Genomic DNA, 23,471 nt, shown 5'->3' with positions numbered 1-23,471 from the left:
ATAGCGCCCAAGTCAAGGAGAAAATGTTAAAATGATAGAGGCATGGAAATGATGAAATTTCTCTACTTAGTGGATTCCACGCCCAAGGTTGGAAATTTTCCAAGGCAAAGGGGAATTTGAAGGCCAGGAATGGAATGAAGAAGCAGGAAATCCCCTCGGATTTTTTTTTGAAGAATCCATGTTTAGACAACAAATCTCATCCGAATTTCAATTTTTTTGCAGATTTGGATTCATAGGAGAATTCTCTCTCCTAGACCCAAGACCGAAATTTTAGGAAAGTTCCTAAAAAATAGATGTGAAAAATTGGTCAAAAAGCTCCATGTGGACAAGATGAACTCAAAAAGCACAAAAAATTCTTCCTCAAGGACCAAATTTCCAAAATTTCTTCTCTTGTTCCGAAACATGTCCGAGGTTGGAAGCGAAATGTGAAAATCAAGGTTCAGAAAGAAAACTTCAAGAATTCAAAAAAATTCCTTCCTTGGGGAAGAAATGCGCCCAAGGTGAAGAATTCCAGGAAAGTGAAAAAATGGCTAAGTGTTGGAAATTCCTTCCTTCAGGACAAAATTCCAGGAAAGTGAAAAATTGGCCAAGTGTTGGAAATTCCTTCCTTCAGGATAGAATTCCAGATTAGGTGAAAAATTGACTAAGTGATGGAAATTCCTTCTTTCATTACAAAATTCTTGGAAAAGGTGAAAATTTGGCTAAGTGTTGGAAATTCCTTCCTTCAGGACAAAATTCGAGGAAAGGTGAAAAATTGACGAAGTGTTGGAAATTCCTTCCTTCAAGACGAAATTCCAAGCAAGGAAGAAATCACACCCAAGGATGAATTAAAGATAAAATTTTTAAGGCAAGGAAGGAACCAAGATGAACTGAACAAGAAATTTCCCCCCAAGAAATTTTTTGAAAAATCCATTTTCGGGCATCAAATCACATCCAAATTTCAAAATTCTTTTAGATTTGGATTCGTGAGAGAATTTTCTCTCTCTTGGAACCTGGTACCCTATTTTTGGTAAGTTCATAAAAAATATGAGATGGTAGAAAATCATTAAAAGTCTCCTCCAAAGCAAAGGAAAGTTCGAAAAACTTCTAGAAAATTCTTCATGGATCAAATTTTTCTCTCCTGAAGTTTTCTCTTTCCAGGGGTTTCTCACCAAGTGTTAGTCGGGTTAGCACATGTTGAGTCAATGGAGCATCTTTTTTGCATGCAACCGTCGTGTGAAGGCATAGTGGTGCATTCATTGCTGGAATATTTGACCATGGTGGCGGCTAATTCATTGCATGGCAACCGTCGTACTTAATGCAGTGGTGGAGCATCTTTTGCATGTAACTATCATATTCTGGAGATGATGGAGCAATTATTACACATTGGGCGAATTTGAAAGAAGTGATGTATTTAATGCACAATGGATGCCATTTTGGGCATGTAAAATTAATTGTATATGGGCATGATGGGTCATTAATTGCTGATTCCGACCTTGTGGCATCATGTGTGGGGAATTTTTTTGGGAAAACTCTAATTGGGGTTTGCATGTGTCCTCAAGGCATGAAGCCTATATAAAGGGGTGACCTCCCTCATTTGTAAAAGAGGGAGACTTGTATGAAGTTGTAGCAATAAGTTTTTTGAGATAATAACAGTGAAACATTGTTCTTTGATGGTGTCCACTTAAGTTATTTTTCAAAACTTGCATGGTTTCACCTTCCTCACTTAGAGTAGATGTAGTATAGTGTTTTCGTTTCAATGGAGAATGTAATGGTGTTTGATAAATTTCCACGGTTCATACTTTTTGCATCTTGTTGATTATAAGTTGCAGTGTAAAATTAGTTTGAACCCCCAAATTTGTGTTAAGTTCGATTGTGAATAGTCGTTTGGATTGCGCCGTGTTGGGTATCCAAATGCACTTTTCCCAATGTGAAAATCCTTCAACATCCTTAGAAGGTTGCACTGGTTCTTGCAGAGTTGTAGTAAAGCTTGGCAAAGCAGAGCTTGGTTTATTTGGAGTTTGTCCACCAGAGCACTATTCATTGATATCATTGCCCTTAGGAGTAGATTTAGATCTTTCTAAACCCTTTCCCCTTTATTTTTAGTTAGTTCCAGTTTAGTTCGTTCGAAGCAGAAGCATCATAGAATTGCCATATTCGATGATGAAGTTCCACGCCACAACAAAGAAGTGAAAGAACTATCCGAACATAAGGCCCCTTGGATTACCAGCATATCACATCAAGCCAACTAAGTCACATCCAATGCATAACCGGAAGCTTGAAGTTAGCCGTTTGATCTTATCACAATCTTAGCATACGGTTTAACTTTGATCAAGAGAGAGTGAAAACTTTATTCTGTGTTAGTGTTGGTGTAAATAAATATTCATTTTGGATATTATTACACTTTACTTAAGTTAACTTAGGATAATGCATCTCTTCGTAGTTTGGATTTGAGACACTTAGGGAAGTGTGCACATAGGGATAGAGCTTGTAGGAGAAATTCCACCTTTTGTGGTCTTATTTTGCTGTTACACTCCACATTCGGTGGGTCATCCACCTCTTGTGGAATATTATATTATTTCTCCTCCCTACCCCTAGTATTTCTTACCTACCCTTGTTTCTCATTGAGCCACATGTCATAATTGTGTGCTCGTACATCCATATGGCCTTGCCTATATAAGCAGGCCTATATTCATTGTATTGGTTAATCCAGTTGATCATTTGCATATTGATGAGAATACAGTTTGTTCTTGTCATTCTATTGTCTCTCTTTTTATGCTTTTCATTGTGCCCTTGATCTTGGCAAAATCCTACATGGTATCAGAGCCTATAGGGCTTCATTGATTAGTTTTTTGGAGACTTTTTGGAGGCTTCAATTTTCGGATTTGGGGATCTTCATTTTTTGGGGGCGTCATACAGCGATTTGGACATCACTGTTGAATCCGGGAGGCCGTTTCCATAAATTTCGACTATAAAGTTGACCTATTTTGGTGAGAAATTTTTTTTCCCCATTTTGGCTATTATTGTACGGATTTCGAAATTTTTTTATTTTCTGAAAAAAAATTCGAAAAAAAAAGGAAAGGGGTGATCAAAAAAAAAATCAAAAAAATCAAAAAAAAATCAAAAGTTGTTTTGGGGTCCGCAGACCCCCCCGTACCACCCAGTACCTACACGTGTTGCAGGCTGTACCAGCGCTGTCGGAGCCACCGCCGCCGTGTACAGCTCCGCACATCGCCGCACCTCCAGCTTCGGCATCTTGCAGATTCCAGACGCCGGCCCTCCGGCACCGACGCCTACTGCCGGCCCGGTTCTTCGGCAGCCCCGCTCCAGCCGCCGGCCCCCTCGGCTCCCGGCCCGCCAGTAACCTTCGGCAGCGCTTCCCTCCTCTCCGACAGTCCTCTAAACAGGCGGACCCGCGCTCGCCACGTGGCAGGCGGCCACTGGCCCGCGGTCAACAACCATACGCCTTGTCACAGCGCCCAGTCAGCAGTCTGTACGCCCAGTCAGCAATCCGTACGGTACGGACACCCAGTCAGCAGGAAGGTGAAATTTTCGCGACGGTCATACGACCGTCAAATTTAAGCTCGTGAATTGCTGACGTCAGCGCCACATCAGCAGACTTTTGAAATTTTTTGACCCCCTCTTCATTGAGCTTTTCAGTTTTGTAGTCCAACTTTGAAAAGCCATATTTTGCTCATTTTTGCTCCTTTTTTGGTGCAATTTTTTTTGAAATGGGCTAAAATTTCGTGATCTTCGCAGTGGTGTGGTTATTTTCTGATTTTGGTGCACAGGTTTTTCGGAATTTTCGGATTCTCTCATCTGTACCTGTCCAATCCTCAATTCTGCAACTTCAAAGGCCTCGTTTGAGCTCATACGACCTCCTTTTCAGGTGCCGTTTTTTTTGAAAGTGCATGTTTTTTCGTCTACTTTCATAATCTATGATCAGATTTCAAAGATTTTGAGTGGAAATTGTACTTTCAGATATTGGTCTTATTTGACCTATTAGGTACTTGTAAAGTGCTTGGATCTTAGTTTAGATCTCTTGCATTATTAGTTTGAGTCTCTTTTGGCCTTATTGAGGCATTTGCAAAATTGTAATCAGAAGTCCACTTTGCCATTTTTTGCAAGTGGCCCATTATATACGCACTAATTATAAAGTGCCAAATCATCACTTTTGGGGGGGGTTCTTTGATTGAGTGAATTTGGGGGGGGTGTCTTGTGTGATTGTGCCTCTCTTTGTGCTCTTTCATTTTTATTGCAATGAGTCCTCATAAATTTCCACCTTTAACTCCACATAACTATGCATCATGGAAAATTAAAGTATGGAGTAAATTAATGGAAAAAGGTCTCACGCATTACATAGATGGAACAATAGCAGCACCACCTGATCCTAAGGCTGATCCAAATGCTCAATTAGAATGGCTCACAAAGAATTGCATGGCTCTTGGAACTTTGCGCAAGTATGTATCAGATGATCTCATCTTTCACATTGAGAAGTGTACAACAATCAAAGAGGCTTGGGATATGTTTCAGAAATTATATGGTCAAGTTGATGAAATCAGAGGTTATAAGATTGACAATGAGCTCACCAACTTGGATCCCAAGAGTTTTGATACAATCCAAGATTATGTCACCAAAGCAAATGAGCTAAGAGCAAAGCTTAAGGATTGTGGAATTGACAAAAAGGATGCTCAGTTGATATTCAACTTGTTGGACAAGCTTGCACCAGAATATGCAGCATTTGTATCTAGCTTCCAAACTCATCGTTTGACAGTGGGGAGTTCCTATGTTATGCCTTCATTTGATGCTTTCACAGAAATGTTAATATTGGAACAATCTAAGTTGTTGAATATGGGACTTCTCAAGTCTTCAAAGTCCAAGGCTTTGATGGCAAATCAAGGGAATCAAGGAAGTCAAGGCAAAGATTCCAACAAGAAGAAGAAGCAATCCAAGTCTAAGCCACACCAGGAAAAAGGACAATCATCCTCTCCATCACAAGGCGATTTTTCATCCTCTTCCAAGAAGGGGACACCACCTAAGAAGGATAAACCAACTTGTGCATATTGCAAGAAGTATGGTCATGATGAGCATCGATGCCACACAAAGCAAGTTGATGAGTTAACTAATCTTCTTAAGAAAAACAACATCAACTTGCCATCCGCCTACACAAAGAAGGATTCATCTCCTTCCTCTTCCTCATAGTCTAAGGGAAAAGGGCAAGCATTTGTGGCTACAACAGGTTCTTCACAGCAATGGATACTTGACTCGGGTGCCTCATATCACATGGGTTCTACAAAGGAGCAGTTTTCTTCATTGGAGCCATCTAAGGTACCTCACATTTACATAGGTGATGATACACAAGTAGAGGTTGAAGGGAAAGGTTCAGTTGACATGAATGATGGAACATTTGAGAATGTTCTCTATGTTCCTAACTTGTCTACCAACCTTCTCTCTATCTACCAAATCACTCACTATGGGAATGGGAAAAAGGTTGAGTTTACACCAGATTCAGTTGTGGTAAAGGAACTTGATGATGATGCCTTGGTAGCAGTGGGACAAGTCAATGACAACTCAAGGCTTTATTCATTCTCCCACTTTGTGCCAAGTTCACCTTCTAGGGCCTTGCTTACTCATTCAAATTCAGAAAGTAAGCTATGGCATGAGCGGTTTGGTCACCTCAACTACCGCTATCTTCAGCAGCTCAGCACTAAAGACATGGTCACAAGTCTACCTCGAATCAGTTTTTCAGAGGGTGTATGTTCAGGTTGTTCCATGGGCAAGCATCCCGAAGAGAAGTTTGATAAGGGGAAAGCTTGGAGAGCTTTGGAAGTTCTTCAGGGAAAGTGATCAAGATTCTTCGCACAGATAATGGAAGGGAATATGTGAACAAGAGACTTGAGGATTTTTGTACATTTGAGGGGATTGATCTTGTAGCATACACTCCACAACAAAACGGAGTTGCAAAACTCAAGAATAGAACTCTCAAAGAAATGGTTAGCTGTATGATACATGCACGTTCTCTTGATCCCGCCTTTTGGGCAGAGGCTATCAGTTGTGCCACACACATCTAGAATCGGGTTCCTCACAAAGCTTTGCAAGGTATTACTCCTTTTGAAGCTTGGGCTGGTAGGAAACCAATTGTGAGACATTTCAGAGTCTTTGGGTGTCCAGCATGGGCTCGCATACCTCCGCAGAAACGCAAGGCATTGGAACCTCAAAGTCGGCCTTGCATATTTGTTGGATATCCAGAGGGTGTTAAGGCATATAGATTGATGGATCCAGAGACACATGAGGTGTTCATTGAGAGGAGTGTTCACTTTGAGGAAAGCTCTCCTAGCTTAGCCTCTCTACCTCCTCCACCTTCCTCCATTGTGGATAGTGATGTTAGTGATTCAGATGATGAGACTCCTTCAATTCCGACTCGCAGGGTTACACCTCCGCAGGGTCCACTTGCAGTTGAGGAGCCTCGTTCTCCACCTCCACCTCGACCTCGTTGGGCTCGACAGACACTTGAGTCGGCGGGTTCTCTTGTTGGGGATCCTTCAGATACACGGAGAACTCGATCACAACATCAGGATCTTCCACATGCATTCATTGCTACCGCTTTCGATCCACAGACATTTAGGGAAGCATTAGGGGTTCTTGAGTGGGACCAAGCTATGGAGGAAGAGTATAGTTCCTTGCTGAGGAACAACACATGGGATTTAGTCCATCTCCCTAAGGGGAGAAAGATGGTTTGATGTAAGTGGATCTATCGGACCAAGTTTGCAGCGGATGGTAGTGTGGATAAGTATAAGGCTCGGCTTGTTGCGAAAGGTTTCTCTCAGGTTGCAGGTGTTGACTATACTGAGACCTTTGCACCCGTAGCCAAGATGAACTCCATTCGTTTGACACTTGCTATTGCTGCAGCTCATGGTTGGGTTGTACATCAGATGGATGTGAAGAGTGCTTTTCTTCATGGTGATCTTGATGAGGAGATTTATATGGAGCAGCCACAGGGTTTCATCCAGGATACTTCCTTGGTTTGCAGACTAAGGAAATCTCTCTATGGCCTTAAGCAGGCCCCCAGGGCTTGGTACGCCAAGATGGATTCCTTTCTTCTCTCCGCAGGGTTCACCAGGTGTCATTCCGATTCGAATGTCTACATTTTGCGACAGGATGACTCTCACTTGATACTTGTGCTCTATGTTGATGACTTGATCATTACAGGGAGTACCGCATCCATCATTAGCAGGGTCAAATCTGCTTTGCATGACAGATTTGCTATGACTGACTGTTGACGTGTATTTTGTACACAGCCTAACACAGAATAAAATACCCAAGGGTACCTTATCCTCTCTTGAATAAAGCCTCTGATTGCTGAAGATATCGCGAAAAAGGATCAATCAGGATGACTCCAAGGTTCTTTGATGTAGGGTCTCTACGTGTGGACAAGCTCGCCGTGGTATGATGTGATTTGCTGGAATCACAAGGGGACTTACATTTGATGATTGAACTTCCGATCTGCTTTGCTGGACACAGGCTCTTACTAACTTAGATTTGAAAAAAAAATGAAAAAAGGATAAGGGTGAAGAGAGGATCTAATCCTAATACTAAGAATGTAGGAGCAATGATTGATCTTTGACAAAACTCTAACTAGGTCTTGTTTTGACATCAATGGAACATCTACACAAGGCTAGTGCGATCTTCTAAGGGAAGCTTTATGATGTTCAAATCATCACCGCAGGCATAGACACCATCAAGTTGATGCATATCAATGAAGAAGCGACAAATTGAAATTGAGCTTAGGCTGAACGATTCCAGTTGACTACACAAGGCAAATCTGCAATCAACAAACTGCTAGTAGTATGGATATACGAATTCCACCATCAATCAATCACATTTCTTCCATTCATCTAATCATCTACCATCTAGGATTGAAGACTCAACAAGAAACCATGCAAATTGCAAGAAACGACACGCTTCACCATTACTTCAATGAAAATGGAGTTTGTTTACAATCAATGGCAACAATTTCTTGCCTTGTCCTCCTATTCTACTCTAATTGCTATTCTATCAACTTCTAACTACTCTCTATCTACTAACTGCTTTCTATTATTTACAACTCTCTCCAATTATTGCTAATTAGCCTTTACAAATGAAATGCCTGGGCTTATATAGTGCCCACAATACAATTTGATGGCTTAGATCAATTCAAGATCAATGGCCAAGATTCAACAATGAAAACCCTAATTAGGGTTTGTTACAACCATTACATAACATTTAATGCTTGACCAATGATAAAATTGTATTGCTTGGACACATGTCCCTTCTAGAAAAATCGACCAATGGATAGCCGGGGTAGGTACATCGGAGTTTGTGCCACCTTCCATGAGTTAAGTACATTGAATCTGGACATGCTGAGGTGGACCACACTGACTGGAGGAGTGATGACTAGGACGCCACCTCATCTGACACTTGTAGCTTGCTAGATATTCAATTTGATGTCGTTGAGAGGCTATCTTTAATTAACTCTTGTCCTAACTCCTTTTGTCCTTGATGTGCAAGACAATTGATGTACCTTGCCTTGGAATGCTGGATTGAAAGAGGTTGCCCATGTCCTTACTTGATCGTCCTGGCGAAGACCGTCTTGAATCTGGCTTGATTTTCCTTGAAGAGATCTCCATTTGATGCCTACACAACATTTCAAAATTAGTACCATGATTTTGCAATACATAACATAAATTAGAGAGCAAATTTTAGGAAACTTAATGATAAGTCCTTTATTAATCATTTCCTAAAAACGACTAAGCTATGAATTCAAAATTTCAAAATCTAAGCTATGACGATCAAAAACTAAAACAAAACAATAAATCCATATCGCCATACCTCAGAAGAGAGCTAACTCTAGAATGCAAAACAAGGAATTTGCCTAGGCAAAATTGACGTTAGATCTCTCTTCAACGTGATTTCTTCTTCAAAATATCAACTTCGCCACCTTTGATATGTCCTTGATGTGATCTTCAAAGCAACGTTCCTCTTGTCAATTTCACCACCCTTCAAGTCTTTGACGTGATCTCCAAGTTCGCTCAAATGTAAACTTCAAGTTCGCACCCCTTTGAATAATAGTTCGCACCACTTTGCTTGAAATGAAAGCTCGCACTTGAATGGTAAAACGATGATGTAAAAATGAAGGTTTTCACCTCCCTCCTTTATAAGTGCTTACCTCTCATCATTATTTAGGCCGACTTTGTGAAAATAAAGCAAATTAAACGATTTTTTAATAAATAACAAGGCCGACTTTTATAAACCAAGCGCTCCCTTTGATTTTTTTTTTTAAAAATAATTATTAATTATTAAATGCCATCGTTCTAAATTAATTTAATCAAATTCGATTTTCACAAGGCAAAAAATAATTAATAATATCAAGCGCAATATTTAAATGCCATTTAATTGAATTTTCAAAACATATCGAATTTTAGCATTTAAAATAAATTCAAAAAATATTTGTTTGAGCGCCAAAATTTTGAAGATGAAAGATACGTACCTCATCGCCCTGGTCCCTGACTGAGGGACAGGAGCGATCCATCATCTTGGTCTTGATTCTTGCAATTTTAACGTTCAAAGTCTTCATCTCCACGTTGAATTTGCCACTTTTGCTAGGGATTTCGAGCTAGATTGACTTGCTTGTGTGAACAAGTGCTTCTTGATATGATATCGCCCTGGTCCCTTGGAGAGGGACAGGAGCGATCTTCATGCTTTCTCCTTGATTTTGCATCTTCGATCTCCAATCTTCATCATAAGGCGAGTAATGACATCATTTCTCCACTCCACGCTTGTTTCATTTGACTTCTATGAGGCCAATTCAATGTTTGGAGGATCATCGCCCTGGTCCCTTGGAGAGGGACAGGAGCGATCCTTGTCTTCTAGCTTGCAACTCTTCATTCTTGATTTTAACTTCTTCGTTCATCACCCTTCAACCTTTCAAAAGACATCTCAAACCCTTTGCAACTTTGTTTTAACATAATTTTCGAAGGAGTATAAGTGTTTTGGCAAATATCGCCCTGGTCCCTTCCTGAGGGACAGGAGCGATCCTAGTGTCCTGGCTCAAATTTGCAAACTTTTGATCTTTGTTCTTCGTTCATTGTCTTCCAAAGGACATCCTTGACCATGCCTATCTTTGCCTTGTCTTGGTTTTGACAGAACATAAGTGTTTTAATAAAAATCGCTTTGGTCCTTGTCCAAAGGACAGGAGCGATATAGGCTCCTTGACTCAATTGATAACATTTTGACGTCAAAAACCTTTGTATATCATCTTCAAAAGACATCTTAGACCTTGTATGACCCCGCAAAACCTTGACTTAACGTGATTTTTGAGAGATTTGGCCAATATAATCAATATCGCTCTGGTCCCTTCCTGAGGGACAGGAGCGAACTTCAAGTTTTTGAGCTTGTCCTTGCTTCCATCAACTTGCCATCACTTTCATCGCGTAGAATGAAGTCCATTTGATCCCCTTGGATACTTGATGTTTGATAAACTTTCAAAATTTAGAGCTTCATGAGGATTTCGCTCTGGTCCCTTGGAGAGGGACAGGAGCGAACCTAGGTTTTTAAGTGCAAATCCTTCATTTTGGCGATCCTTGTAACTTTGTGCTTGATTGAGACGCTTCGAAATGTCCTTGCCACCTCTCTCCTTGACTTGGAGTGGTTTGAATTTGAGGAAAAGGCAACATAACTAAGATATCGCCTTGGTCCCTTGGAGAGGGACAGGAGCGAATTTGTATTTGTAGTCTCCATCACACTTCGCCAGCTTCCAAATTTATCTTCAACGGTCTCGTAATGTCCCCTTTCATTCATCCATGCCTTGGAATTCATTGTAACTTGGCAAGAAATTTGCCTTAGACAAAAATCGCTCTGGTCCCTTGGAGAGGGACAGGAGCGAACTTGGGCATTTGGGTCCCTTGTTGACGTTTGATAATCTTCAATTTGTCTTCAATGGGTTCAATTCATCTCCTTTCTTACCTTCAAACATAAAACTTGCTTGATCTTTGCCCAGATCGTACCTCATGAAGAATTTCGCTCTGGTCCTTCAGGGAGGGACAGGAGCGAATTTGACCCTCTAGGCTAAAACTTCATCATTTCATTGTTTTTGATCAAGTCTGGATGCTCTATCATGCTCATTTCGTCCTTCACCATGCCTTTGATGTCTCAATTCGTCCAAACACGGTCAGGAATAGCTCAAATAAGTATTTTCGCTCTGGATCCTGAGTGAAGGACAGGAGCGAAACTTGACTTTTCGAACTCTCTATCAGGATAATTTTAATGGAATATAACATAAGTATAAGTGACATTTCCTTTTATGTTTCTTCTTTCTTATACTTTAAGTTATATTCCATATATACTTTCAGGATGTTTGAGAGTGGTTTCAGACCTCCAGGAGTTATATTGCAAAATCTAGTTTTTGGAGGTTTTTTCAATTTCCAGACTTAGTCAAATTCAGTATCAGGACATTCCAGACTTAGCCAAATTTCAGGATCAGGACATTCCAGACTTAGCCAAATTTCAGGATCAGGACCTCACTCAAGCCGGACTTGCTACCCTATTGATCCCCTGGGCGACGTTCAAAATGCAAAGGCTAGCTAACAAAACCCTAAAAAACCTAAAGAACAAACCCTAAAAAGCAAAAAACATGGGTCCCCATTTGCAATGGGGCGATGTGTGAAAACGTCACAACACTGACTTGGGTCTTTTGCACTACTTTCTCGGGATAGAGATTTCACAGTCACCTTCCGGGATTACACTATCGCAGCCCAAGTATGCTCTTGATCTACTTGCACGCTTTCATATGGTTGATTGTAAGCCTGCCCCGACTCCCTTTCTTTCAGGAGTCAAGCTTGAGGCTCAGTGTTCTTCTCCACCAGTTGATGCCACTTTGTATCGTCAGCTTGTGGGTAGTCTCATCTACTTGACTCATACACGCCCTGATATTTCATTTGCAGTTGGCATGGTTTCCCGCTTCATGCAGGAACCACATGAGCTTCATTGGAAAGCCACCAAACGCATCCTTCATTACATCCAGGGTACACATCACTATGGGATTCACTATGCAGCAGGCACAGAACTTCGCTTGGTTGGTTACACAGACTTCGATTGGGCTGGCGATCTTGATGATCGTAAGTCTACTTCCAGTTACAGTTTTCACCTTGGTTCGGGCCCCATTTGTTGGCAGAGCAAGAAGCAACATGCTATTGCTCTCTCTTCGACTGAGGCTGAGTATCGAGGCGCTGTTAACGCAACGACTGAGACCATTTGGCTCCAGCAGATTCTCACAGAGTTTGGATTCACCACTCCACAGCCGACAGTTCTACATTGCGACAATCAGAGTGCTATTGCGATCTCGAAGAACCCGGTCCAGCACCAGCGGACCAAACACATCGAGATTCATATGCGCTATATCCGAGAGCTCATTCAGGAGCAGGTCATTGATTTGCAGTATTGTCCCACAGCAGAGCAGGTTGCTGACATATTCACCAAACCTTTCACCGAGAGTAAGTTCCAGCAGTTGCGAGCTCTCTTGGGGGTGCGGGATGTGTCATTAGGGGGGGTCAGCTGACCTCTCCTTCCTCTCTTATGGGGGGGACTTTTTCCTCTTTGAGGTTTTGTCCTTCTTTGAGAGTCTTTTGTACATTCATCTCTTTTTTGGGGGGGAGTTTTTTCCGACTGGGTTTTCTCCCTTTCTTCGTTTGTGAGAGATTTCATTGCATGGTTTTGCTTGCATTTGCATATTGTACATGGGTACCTAGCATGGCCTAGTAGCCGGGACTCATCTTGCATTGTTGACTTGAGTCTTCATTCCCCTAAGTTGCACTTAAGGGGGGGTGTTGGTGTAAATAAATATTCATTTTGGATATTATTACACCTTACTTAAGTTAACTTAGGATAATACATCTCTTCGTAGTTTGGATTTGAGACACTTAGGGAAGTGTGCACATAGGGATAGAGCTTGTAGGAGAAATTCCACCTTTTGTGGTCTTATTTTGTTGTTACACTCCACATTCGGTGGGTCATCCACCTCTTGTGGAATATTATATTATTTCTCCTACCTACCCCTAGTATTTCTTACCTACCCTTGTTTCTCATTGAGCCACATGTCATAATTGTGTGCTCGTACATCCATATGGCCTTGCCTATATAAGCAGGCCTATATTCATTGTATTGGTTAATCCAGTTGATCATTTGCATATTGATGAGAATACAGTTTGTTCTTGTCATTCTATTGTCTCTCTTTTTATGCTTTTCATTGTGCCCTTGATCTTGGCAAAATCCTACAGTTAGGCGCTATCATAAAAAACACATCAACAGGTCCCACTTCTATCCGAGGTCGGCCTGCCTTGCCTCGATGGGGATTATTGGGTTAGCCCACAAGGGATCAAACCCAAGCCTTAAACTCAATTTTAGCCTTTTATTCATCAGTTAGTTTTGACCAACAGGTTGTAAATTGGTTTAGAGTATGCCACTGGAAACTATTTGGCGTATTACATAGAGATGAATTTCTAAGTTGAAAGCAACTTGTGGAAGTATAACAATGGCATAGCTTATCCATAAGGGTTTTGTATATCAAAGAGACTAGCTAGCATGCCCACACAAGTGAGTTAAAAGAAAAATAATTGCTATGAAATGATCTGCTAACAATAAGATCTATGAATCACCAACTATTTGCTGCCACAGTTCTTAAAAAGTCCAAATTGATCTCCATCTCAAATAGTGGCTCTCTCTTAATTCAATATTAAACTCTCCCAAAATCCCCTATGAAGCAATGGTGTAGATTTCCCCTCATTTTTTTTGTGACATGTAGATTTCCCCGTTCTTAGTCTCTTATTCAATCTCAAATTAGCTTAATTTTTTTAAATGAACACCAAATGGACTCTTTTTTTGTTGCTGCACTTACTTTTGCCAATGGCCGTATGGAATTTTGCTTTTTTTTCCAATATAGCCTTCAAAATTTCTATTTTGTCTTTAAATAAATTGTATTTCTGCACATTCTCACAATTTTCATGTTGAAATCCTTAGGAATGTCTGCTGTAGGTGGAAAACCATTTGCAAGTGAATCTAGCAATGTGTGTTCATCTCTGTAATACAACTGCCTCAAAATTATGCTGGGCATTTACATAGAAATACAGCTCAAATGGTTATGCAACTTGTCAAAGTAGCATAAAGGCAGAACTTTGCCTAGGACCTCGACTAACATTTATGAACAAGCATTTATAGGAAAAATCAATTGCTATAATGATTTACCAACAATGATATTTATGAACCACTAACTAGTTGTTATCACAGTACACATAAAATCCAGTTTGATATTCATTTATGATAACAGGCTCACTCTTAGAGGACTTTCTCAGAGTACATTGTGTCTTGAAGTCATTTGGACATGCTTTGGTGAAATCTTTTCTTGAACAAACCGTTTTCCTTCTGTTGATGCTATGCTCAGTAACCCAAAAAGATGAGAGGTTGCGCAACAAATTTATCCAACAGGAAAAAAACATCATGTGTTTTAGAGTGCACGTGACACATTAGGATTGCAAGAAAAAACTGTAACACATTTTTGAGGTCATGTGATGGGTTAAGGTAAAAATAAAATCTCAAGTTGCAGAGGCAGCATGATGGGATTCAGTTGTAAAAGTGTAGTGTTGTAAATTGTAACCCTTTACAATTTTTACACTCCTTTTTGTGCCCTTGTCTTAGTGTGTTTCCTCTTAGCTCTTTTCCAAGCCTATTTCTGGCCTTTGCACTGCAAAACTGATATATGATCATATGGTGATTTGGGTCTCTCTCTTGAGCTTGTGTACACCTAAGCTACCTTTGTTCCACACCTTTTTGGGTGGACTAGGGTACTAGGTGCCATTGTCCTAGTAGACTAGGGCACTAGTTGCCCTTGTCCCCCCAGATTGGGTCCATTTTTAAATATGTTGGTGTATCGGTTCCCGCCAATTGATTCCCAATCTCGATATTTTAATATGACCGTTGGAGGTCAGCCTAATTTATGAAATACCTTGGGAACCCTATATAAGAGCATTTTTTCCTCATTCATTTTTATACCCACAAATCCTAAGCATCCATCCATCAAGTATCCACAAGCATCATTTCATCCCACCATATCCCATATCATTCAAGAGCAAATATTCTTCAAATCTGAGCATTACGGAGCAACAAGTTGCAGCAATATTCATGCTTGCATGTTCTCATAATTGATTTAGGTCTTGTCATGTCATGTTATTGCATCAATATTTGTGGGTCTTATTCAAAGAGCATTGCATCATCATCATTATCAACAACTTCAAGCTTGAGGTATAATTTAGCATATTACTTTAGAACTTTTTTCTTTCATTTATATCTATTTCATTAAGGGTTAATTCTAAACTCGGGGTTTGACTTAGGCAAACCCCTATGAACCCAACACCATTTTCCCTCTCTCATGTGTGTTGATGATAGATTCTGGAGAGAACAAATACAAATCCGAAAAGTGTAGACTGAATTACACAAAACCAAATTTTACAGAAGCAAAAAAGCTAGGACAAGGTTGCCTAGCTCCATTGTTCGACACTTTTCCGACAGAATTTCAGGGAGATACTTAGAGCAACATTGATCTTGTAACTGTTTCCGATATTTGCATCTGATAACTTTGGGACAAGGTCACCTAGCCCCATTGTCTAGCAATTTCTAGCTCAGATTTCACATACAGGGTTCCTCTCTACTTCCCATTTCCAGATCTATACTTGATGTCTACATATTTGTTCAGAAACTGTCTATTTATGTTGATCATATATCAATTTCACAACATTAGCTCTTATTCATACCTTTTTCATTATCAATTCAATTTCAACTCAAACAAGGAGAGTAATAGAACCCAATTTGGTGCTCACCCCTTTCCCATAGGTTTGAGGCTAGGCTGGGCCTATTGAGTCTTAGTCCCCTTAATGTAATATGGTCGAGAATGGGTTTTGTTCCTAGTTCATATAATTAGACTAGTGAATCCTCATTTTCCACCATAAACATTTTGTTGAACCTGACATTTCTGACATTTCGCATATTTTTTATTGGGTGCATACATATCTAATTTTTCACTATGGAATCTACAAAATCTGATTGGTTTGCTATTTCACATGTGATTACATTGTTTATCAGTTATATAACTTATATTTATCAAAATCATATGTTGGATTATGGCTTCTTTCACTTCATGTTGCTTGCATTCATTCATAGCACTTCAATGTATTACATCATGAGGGTTTCAAAGATGCTTTCTACTTTTAAATCATTTCTTAAAGCTTTTATGCATGTTTCATGTTGTTATATGATGATATTTTTAAAAAAGCTCATGGAATATTTTGATTTTGATTTCATTAAAAGCATTAGTGGATGTTTCACTTGAAACCTTTGAAGTTTGATAATCCTCCTAGTGATGATATTGAAATGAATCATACTTGTACCTCTCCTGGAGTATCTTTTATTCTTGAGGAAAGAGTTAATGCTTCTATCAATGACCTCTCCAATAGAGATGTAGCATTGAAGAGTAATGATGAATCCTCTTCTCACAAGGGTACTGTTGATGGTGTTTTTATGCGCAATCAAACACAGAATAAAGGATTGAATACTCTATCCTCTCTTGAACAAAGACTTCTCAAATGCTGAAGATTAGCAAGAAGGATCACTTGAGACGACTCCAAGGTTCTCAATGTCAGACTTAGTTGTTTGATGTGATATTGCTGGAATCACAAGGTGGACTTACATTGAATGCTCGATTATTGCTGGAATGTGGGATTTCACTTTATTTGAAAAAAAGGGAAAAAGGATGAGGGTTGAGAGAGATCTAATCTATTCCTAAGAATGTAAGAGCAATGGACAATCTTTGGTGAGACTCAACTAAGCTTTGCTTTGACATGCAGTGAACATCTCCACAAGGTTAGTGCGATCTTCTAAGGATAGCTTGATGATTTTTAAATCACCACCACAAGCATAGATACCATCAAGTTGATGCATATCAATGAAAAAGTGATAATTGAAGTTAAGCTTGGCTAAGATGAATTTAGTTGACTACGCAAGACTTTTTACCATCGACAAGGTGTTAGTAGAATAGTCGTACGAATTTCACCACTAATCATATACAAAGTTCTTCCATTCATTTAACAACATGAAAATTAAACGAGAAACCAAGACCATGCAAATTGTTGAATCAACACATAGAGTTCACCATATCTCCAATGAAGTTTACATGCTTTTTACAACAATGTCTTGGCAACAATCTTTGTCTTCTCTTCCTACTCTAACTATTTGCTTGCTATCTAACTATTTTCTACTATCTATTCTCTATTAACCTTTACAAATGAAAGAGTGGAGCCTTATATAGTGCTCTTAATACAATTCAATGGCTCAAATTGATCCACAATCAATGGCCTAGATTGAAAGATAGAAACCCTAATTAGGCTTTGTTACACCCATTGCAAAGCATTTAATGCTTGATCAATTATAAATTTACAATAAAATGGACACATGTCCTTCCTTGAATAATTGACCAATAGACAACGACAGTAGGTGCATCGAACTTTGTGCCCGCAAGTGGTAGTTATCGCTTTGATGGATGAGCTAGGTGCATTGAATTTGAACGCCTTATCTTGAAATGATGTGATTGGATAAGTGATGACTGGGCGCCACCTTAGCTTGATTGATCTTTGTAACTCATCACAAGTTGTAGATGAATGAGACATATCTCTTGATACTCAACACCTCAAGCTTGGTGTGGTGATGATAATGAAGGCATCATTTAAGCATGGTCAAGTCAATCCTCTTTCTTTGCTTGCTTCTCTTGCCTTGATTTACTTGACTTGATCAACTCACCCATTGCTAGTTGTCTTCTTGATGATATTTTGATGTAGACCATGTGATGCTCCCTTGAACCTATCCTTCGGGTTAAGAAGTCTCTCACTTGATGTAGTCTTGACCTATCATCCTCTTGTGATATTGAATTTTTAACCTCCTTTCCTGCCTTGTTACATTGATGGATGATTGTAGTTCTTGATCATTATTCCATTCCCTAGGGAGCTCATTCCAACCTTTGTGTGGATCTCCTTGTTGACTTGGCTCTAATGTGTCGATGTTCACCACCATCCTTTGAATGCTGTTCTGATCTCCTACAATTAGGCCTGCCCTTTCGATTTCCTTCTTTGTCACCTGCAAAACAAACAAGAAGGCATAAAACACGCATAACATATACTTAATTTCACTTACCTTGCATCAATCTGTGTTCTGATTTTGTCTGACCAAATGATGTCTTAAGGTCTGATTTTGATAACTTCATGTCTGATCTTATGTTTGCTACAGGTCTGATCATGGAAATTTGCTCAATCCTGCAGCTGTTGCCTTCAAAGATGAAAGAAACATGTCCCCAACTCAAGTCGAAACCTCCCTAATCAAGGTTGCACCTCCTTAATGAATGTCGCACTGCAGTAGGTTATCATCAGATTCACACAACACAATTGCATTGAATGATGTTTGATTAACACATGATACTGTCTCTTATAGGCGCTAGTGTGTTGGAGATGCGCCCTTTCATGTCTTAGCTGACTTAGTTTAAAACGTTTTATCTTTAGCATGAAGCGCATGATCACTATGCTAACTTGGCCGACTTGATGATTTCTATTTAATGATTTATTTGTTTCAACTTTCAAGTTCCAACGTGAAAGGCCAACTTGGTATTGCAATGCCTTATTTTATTAAATTTAGCATGTAATATCTTTCTTCCTACATGGACATCCTTTCTTACCAGCTGGCACTGTTGTCTAAATGTCTCTCCCCTGCCTTGAAATGAGATCGCACTCTTCAAGTCGTACCTTGTCATTGCCTAGGAAGTCATAAATTCTTAAATCGCTGATTGTCATTGCCTAAGGACGGATGAATTCCTTATGTCGCTCATGTCCTTTTCCTAAGGACGGATGTATTTCTTAAGTCGCACATGTCCTTTGCCTAAGGACAGATGAATTCCTTATGTCGCTCTTTGTCGTTGCCTAGGGATGCCTTCATCTCTTAAGTCGCACTTGTCCTTTGCCTAAGGACGGATTTCGATCAAAGCTAAAGTTGCTAATTTGGCAAGGCAAAGGAAATGACACAAGGCTTAGTCGGTGCTTTTGAACAATCAAAGAGATCGCAAGGCATAATTTGTTCCTTTGGTGACCAAAGGAAGCGGTCATCTAGATAGTGAAGTGGCATTATCAATGCCTTAGAAACATTTTCACTCTCCATTGTAAATTGGTGGGGCCCAAGCATGCTACATGGTAGTAAAAGGGAGTAAAGGGAATGCGGTGGAAGGGAATGAGTTTGAGGGGATGCCATGGCAAGAAAGGATGAGGGGATGTAGTAAGGAGACGTCGTGTAGGGGTAGGATGGAAGGGATGTGGGGGTAGGATAAGTGACGTGGTGGATAGGAGTTAGGAAAAGGAAGTAAAGGGGTAAGGGGGTAGTGAAGAAGGTGTCGTGAAATAGGGAGGCCGTGGCAAGGAGGGGAAAGGGGTGTAGGCTAGGATAGGATCAAGGTAGGAGGTAGTAAAGGAGATGAAGGTGGGTAGTGGAAGGGTAGGTTAAGGGGAGTAAGGGGTAAAGGCTGTGAGATGTGGGTTAGAGGATGTAGGAAATGGAAGCTATGAGAGGTAGAAGAAAGGTAGGAAGTAGGGGTGAGGGTGAGAGGAAGTAAAGATGATGGGAAAGAAGGGTGTAGAGAAGGGAAGTTAGAAAATGGGAGGAACGGAAGAATGGTGAAAGGAAAGGGATTTGGGAGGTGGAAGGATGAAAATGGTAGGAGATGGAAGGATGAAAGATGAAGAAACATGGAGGGATAAGGAATGGAAGATAGAGGATGTAAGGAGAAGGATAGGTGGAAGGTGAAGGATAAAGGAAGGGAGGATGAAGGGATAGAGGATGTAGGTGAGGTGGTAATGAGAGGAGAGATTGAGAAAGGTAGTGAAAGGAGATGGGAGGTAGGAATGGTGAAAGGAAAGGAAGTGGTAGGAGATAGAAGTGGGAATGATTGGAGTTTGGGCATCCATTGGTAGTGCCGGGAGAGGCAGGTTGGAGCAAAGAAATGGGACTTGGGACTCAGATCCGACTTGGTGAGGCCTACTCGTCTTAGGACTCGGGACTCGGAGTCGAAACTTGTATGGACTCGACAAAGTGAAAAACTCAAGAAATTTAGAGATTTTAAAGGATTTAAAACTTGTTTCATGCACCCTTTATTAAATACACCTTAAAGACACAATAACATCATCAAATAGAAGCTAATTTGATTACATACACAAGTATACATCAATCACATAAACATAAACGCAAATTGGAGCTGAAGGAAATAACAAACATAGATATATAAATATTGTCAAATGTATACAATATTACAAAACTCATGGAATAAAAAATCCATGTCATCATATGATAAAATGAGATGCAAACTCTTCCTTTCCAACTCTTGATGCACCAAATGAAAGTATATGTTGTTATATGGAGCCTAATCAGACTCAGAGGTTAAAATTTCCCTATTTTTATCGACGCAGTTTCCCCTCTAATTTATGACAGGGGTTTGGGGGCAGTGCCCCCAAGTTGGGGTCATGGGGCAGGGCCCCTTGCGGGGTTTAGGGGCAGCGCCCTTGGTGTGCTCCTTGTCACGATACAGGGCGGGGTCGAGGGGTAGCGCCCTGCGAGGCCAAAAGACTTATTATTTGATAAAGGCATCAAGTGTTATTTTTCTATTGTTTCTCCTCACAACTCACTTTTCTCCTCCTCTTTTGCCAAATGAATGAAATGAAGTTCACTTTTAGGGGCAAAGCAAAATATAAAGAAAAAACAAAAAAGTTAAAAACATTTGAAAACTTGTTTTTTTTTGTGTCTTTAAGTTGCCTTACGTCGGTCGAGTTTGGCGAGTCCTGACTCCCAAACTCGGCGATTTTAGGCGAGTTTGGAAGATGGTGATTTTGGGGCCAAACTTGTCCGAGTCTGAGCCCAGTAGACTCGGCGATCTTCACTTGACTCGGGAATCGCCCAATCTCGGCGATTTTTGGGCGATTCCCGTTTCTCTGCAGAGGCTTAGGAGGGCAAAGGAAGTGCTGTCAACGCCTTAAGTTGCTGGTCTAGGCAATCAAAGGAAATCTTCATGTCTTAGCCAAATTTAGCATTTCATTTCCATTAAAGCAAGCACAAGATGATGATAATTGTGAATCATTGACTTCCTAAGCCATGAAAACTGACTGACCTCAATCTAGGGAGAGAGACTTGACTTGATTAGCTCTTGACCAAGTACACCTCTTATGAATGAAAGGCTAATAGCTAAAGACTCTACAACTATTCTTGTAAAAAGTGGGGGTCCCCATTTGCGATGGGGCGATGTGTGAAAACATCACAATAGGTACTTTGGTGCAAGGGGGACAAGGTAAGCATGTTACTCTTAGTACATCTATCACTCTAGACCTTCTTTATTCTCCAAGAGCCTATCTTAATCATCAACATATTTAGAGACGAGATGATGTTATGCATTTCATTCATGATATATCTTCTAATATAACATTGAGTAAATATGAAGCTTTAGATGATGAGAACACTTCTTCCCAACCTAACAAAGGGGATATGAGTGATGATAGAACTAAGAATCTCCTTATGAAGATCCTTCCCCCTTCATCTATTCATCTTGTTGGACATTCAAAGTACACTTACACAACAAATTTCAATGAGGTCTATAATTAAAGTTCTCCTTCATAGTTCTAAACACATTATGAGGTTGGCTACGACATGATTTCTAATCAAGGCTATATGGGACAAGGTCTTGGGAAGATGGAACAAGGAACCAAATTCCTTATAGAACCTCCTTCACAATGCACTAGAAAAGGTATAGGGTTCTATTGTGACGTATTCACACATCGCCCCATTGCAAATGGGGACCCCTGCTTTTTGCTTTCTAGGGTTTGTTTTCTAGGTCTTTTAGGGTTTTGTCTGTTAGCCTTTGCAGGATGAGTGCTGTCGAGGGGATCGTTGGATTGCAGGCTTTGCTTGAGCCAGGGTGAGTCCACAGGGCCCCAGAATTAGGGTTTCTTTGAGAGTCTTCCTTAGGGCCTGGTTTTGCTCTTGTTACTAATTGTGTCTTGCTTGGTGAGTGAGTATCATTCTTGAAGGTCCGAGCTAGGTCAAGTTGGTGAGTGATAAAGTCTGGAATGTCATCCTGATCTTTAAATGTCCTGAAATTTGGCTAAGTTTGGAATGTCATGATCCTGAAATTTGACTAAGTCTGGAAAACTGAAGAATCCTCCAAAAACTAGATTTTGCAATATAACTCCTGGAGGTCCGAAACCACTCTCAAACATCCTAGAAGTATATATGGAATATAACTTAAAGTATAAGTGATACTTAAATGTTATATTCCATAAAATAATCCTGACAAAGAGGCTAAAATGTCAAAATTCGCTCCTGACCCTTCCAAAGGGTCCAGAGCGAAAATTCACCAAAGACTCAAGATCTCACCTAAGTCAAAGAGTGGTCGAGCAAGTTTGCAAGGATATGGAAGGAAATGGATCTAGGATCGAGTCTAAGACAAAGTCAAGTTAGTTTTAAGGTGAATTGAGCCTAGAATAGAAATTTCGCTCCTGACCCTTCCAAAGGGTCCAGAGCGAAATTCTTGAAAACACTCATTTTCCCCTTTGCTAAAGTCAAGACCAAGATGGAGATGAAAGGAGAGTAGTCTATGTTTGCATCCCAAAGAAAATTAGAGTTGAAAAAAGCAAGAATCAAGGTCAAATCATGATTTTCACTCTTGACCCTTCCAAAGGGTCCAGAGCGAAAATCCTTGTAGCTCTTATTTCCTTCTTTGTTTTGGCTAGGTGTTGGCATGATGTAGGATAAATTGGTATGTTCTTGCCTTGGGAGGGAGTTGGACACTTTGAAAGATGAAGATTTTAGCCAAAAGGTGAATTTCGCTCCTGACCCTTCCAAAGGGTCCAGAGCGAAATTCATCATAAACCTTTTTTGCTCCCTTGTTTTGGCTTGAAACCTTGCTCCTTTGATGGAAAACGATCTATATTTGCCTCCAGGGGAAAATTGAAGTTTAAAAAATGAACAATCAAGCCCAAATGGTGAATTTCGCTCCTGACCCTTCCAAAGGGTCCAGAGCGAAAATCCTCCTAAGGTTCATCTCCTCCCTAGTTTGACCAAATTTTGAGTTGCAAGGCATCTTGAAGGGAAGTGTGGACATGTTTGGACTTTGGAAATGTTTGAAAGCCTTGAAAAAATGAAAGATTCTAGCCAAGAAGGTGAATTTCGCTCTTGACCCTTCCAAAGGGTCCAGAGCGAAATTCCTTACAAGCATACCTTTTGACCTTTCTCAGGCTTAAAACCTTGTTCCTAGGGCAAAGGGAGATGAGATTTTACCTTGCAATGAAGTTTCAAGTTGAAGGAATGATGATTTTAGCTCAAAACAAGATTTTCGCTCC

The sequence above is a fragment of the Cryptomeria japonica genome, chromosome 1, assembly GCF_030272615.1.
Source record: "Cryptomeria japonica chromosome 1, Sugi_1.0, whole genome shotgun sequence".
NCBI classification, from domain to species: Eukaryota; Viridiplantae; Streptophyta; class Pinopsida; order Cupressales; family Cupressaceae; genus Cryptomeria; species Cryptomeria japonica.
Note: the sequence above shows the minus strand (reverse complement) of the source record.